The sequence below is a fragment of the Thalassophryne amazonica genome, chromosome 14, assembly GCF_902500255.1.
Source record: "Thalassophryne amazonica chromosome 14, fThaAma1.1, whole genome shotgun sequence".
Taxonomy (NCBI): domain Eukaryota; kingdom Metazoa; phylum Chordata; class Actinopteri; order Batrachoidiformes; family Batrachoididae; genus Thalassophryne; species Thalassophryne amazonica.
In genome coordinates, this window is record NC_047116.1 from 8,244,962 (window position 1) to 8,248,240 (window position 3,279).

Here is a 3,279-nt window from a genome sequence, read left to right on the forward strand (position 1 = left end):
GGTATGATATCAATTTCTTTCAGTGACCACGTTATTCGTAGATCATTTTTAAGGTCTTGGTATTTCGTGATTTTCTCCCTTTCAGCTCTATTCAGGCCATAGTCATTGGGGACTGTCACATCAATAATTTTTGCTGTTTTCTCTTACTTGTTCCAAATGACAATATCAGGTTTTACTGCACCTCCTTTGATATGTCTTCCTGCTGGGATCTCTTTGTCATAAAAGACAGTCACTTTTCCATTGGATGAGACTGGTGCTGGCTCATACTCCCAAACGTGTCCCTCTACTTCCACCTCCAGTTCCTTGCATACTTTCCAATGTAGATATTTACAGATCTTGTTATGCCGGCTTGTGTAATGTCTGTCTGCCATGAGGATCTGACATGCTGATACTAAGTAGTTTACACTCTTAGCAGCTGCATGACAGAATCGGCATTGATCATTCTGTGATATTCCTGCCATTTTTTTGAAGCCATTTGTTAGTAGTCCCTGATCTTGCGCTCCAACTATAATTCTTTCTCCATCAAAACCAAGTTCTCCATTTGTAAGCCACCTCATAGAACCTTCTTTGTCTATGTATTCCTTTTCGAGTTCTTCTTGGAATCGGCCAGCCCTTTTGTGCTGTTTTCATCTGTTCGATGTTTTTGTTCTCTTTTGCTGTATTTTTCCCTGGCCTGTCTTGCTAGGTTGTTGCAGGTGTCAGATCATTGCTTTCTCTCTCTTGCAAGAGATCTCCAAAGTTTTCTGCAAATTTAATAATAGAGGTCTGTTGTGGCATAGTCTTAATATGATGTTGCATAACCTTTTTCATAACTTCTTCTTGAGAACTCCTTAAGTACTGCCCAATACTTATTATAGATGCTCTATAAGCCTGATTGATCTCCATAAGACCATAAGCCGCCTTCTTGATGGGGGAGATATATTCTATCCATGCATTGGTTTCTGGCTCCATAATTTACACAATTTATTTCTGATAATGTGGTTTAATCAATCCTAGGTTGACTTTCTGCAGCATACTTTTGAACTTTTTATTCTCCTTTAATTTTATCAATTTAGGGCGCTCATCCATTTCAATTCTCCTCGTTTCCTCAATTTTATTTGCCAATTCTTCTTCCAACTCTAGTTGCTCTAGGTCCAAATGAGTCTGTATATTGTTTTCTGGGCAAATTGGTGTATGGCTTGTTTTTTGGTGAGGCAATGCCTGGTTTCTTTTTTGTGGGGGTGGTGTTTGATTCCCATGTTGTTGTATTGGTGCCTGATTCCATGCATAACCGTCTCTCTCTAGCCAGTCAGGGTGTGTTCACATCTGTGCACGTGCAGCAGCAGCCCCTTTTCATGAAGAGGAGCTGCTCTTTACTGCAAATATATCAAAATTAACAGTTGTCACTTCAAAGAGTCATCATGACACAAAATCACACTAAAGGTAGACATTTTCTCCAAAGTCAGAACTTTAAAATTCTGCAAGGAAGAAAAGTCCTTTAATGAATCAAACAGAATTCAAATTTCAAAAACTCGAGGAAAAGAAGCATTTTTGGCAAATTTTATTGTTTTCCCAACCATCTATGATCAATTAACAATATGTTTTGTGAGAAAGAAGTGCAAAGTACTTAAATGAATCAAAAAATAATTGAATCAAAAGCCAAAAAAAAAATAATAAAATTAAAAAAAAAATCAAAGAAGAAACACTATGGGTGATTTTCACCATAAAGTTCCTATTGTCTTAAAATTTATAATTTCATTAAACAGTGCTTAGATGAAGAAAATGAAACAATCATTAAATTAAATCTGTTGGAAAGGGAAGAAGAAAACTTGTTTCGGCTAATTTCACTATTTTCGCCACAATTTAACATTTTAAAATTCTGTGAGGAAGAATTATAAACAGTGCTTATAGGAACCAAACAAAAACAAATCTTTCAGGAACAAACACACACAAAAAGTCCGTATTTTCCCCAAGCATCTAAATTTACACTTGGTGAATCAGAGAGTATCTCAGAATACAACAGGACTCCTGATGCAGACTCGCCATGTCACACCTCAACTACTGCAATGCCTTGTTGGCAGGATAATGACCATGAACATCTAAACACATCACCTTCACACTGCCTTTTGTTCTAAATGTTTTTCCACAATGAGAGCAGCCATTTTTTCCCCTGTATGAACTATCATGTGTCTATTCAGATGGCTCTTTTGTCTAAATCTTTGACCACACTTACAACACCAAAATGGCTTTTGTCCTGTATGAATTATCATATGTGTTGAGAATGCTCTTTAGTCCAAATCTTTTGCCACACTCAGAACATCCAAATGGTTTTTGTCCTGTATGACTTCTCATATGTTTTGTCAGATTGCTCTTTTGTCCAAATCTTTGACCACACTCAGAACATCCAAATGGTTTTTGTCCTGTATGACTTCTCATGTGTTTTGTCAGATTGCTCTTTTGTCCAAATCTTTGACCACAGTCAGAACAGCCAAATGATTTTTGTCCTGTATGAATTATCATGTGAGTCTTCAGATGGCTTTTGTCTAAATCTTTGATTACACTCAGAACAAGCAAATGGTTTTTGTCCTGTATGAATTATCATGTGTTTTGTCAGATCACTCTTTAGTCCAAATACTTTATCACACTCTGAACAACCAAATGGTTTTTGTCCTGTATGAATTATCATATGTCTGTTCAGATGGCTCTTTAGTCCAAATCTTTGACCACATTCAAAACAGCAAAATTGTTTTTGTCCTGTATGAATTATTAAGTGTGTATTCATACTGCTCTTTTGTCCAAATCTTTTACCACATACAGAACAGCCAAATGGTTTTTGTCCTGTATGATTTATCAAGTGTGTATTCAGACTGCTCTTTTGTCCAAATCTTTTGCCACACTCAGAACACCCAAATGGTTTTTGTCCTGTATGAATTTTCATATGTGTATTTAGATTGCTCTTTTGTCCAAATCTTTTACCACATTCAGAACAGCCAAATGGCTTTCGTCCTGTATGAATTAACATGTGTGTATCCAGGCTGCTCTTTCGCCCAAATCTCTGACCACACTCCAAACAGCCAAATGATTTCTTCCCCCTCTGTATTCTCATTTGTGTGTTCAAAGTGCCCTTTTGTTTTTGTATTTTACCCCGTTTAGGACAGCGAAATGGTTTTACACTTGCTTGCCTCTCCTTGTGTTTCTCTGAGTTGATCATGTAACTACATGCTTTTCCATATTTAGAGCAACTACAGTGATTCTCAGCAATGGTGCACTTGCTTGAACTAACAATATTGTTATTTTTTT

At 36.7% G+C, this 3,279-nt stretch overlaps 1 pseudogene; it reads right to left on the reverse strand.

Moving 5' to 3' along the window:
- Positions 1 to 2,027: 2,027 nt before the first annotated feature.
- LOC117525118 lies at positions 2,028 to 2,730 on the reverse strand (annotated as a pseudogene).
- Positions 2,731 to 3,279: the final 549 nt, after the last annotated feature.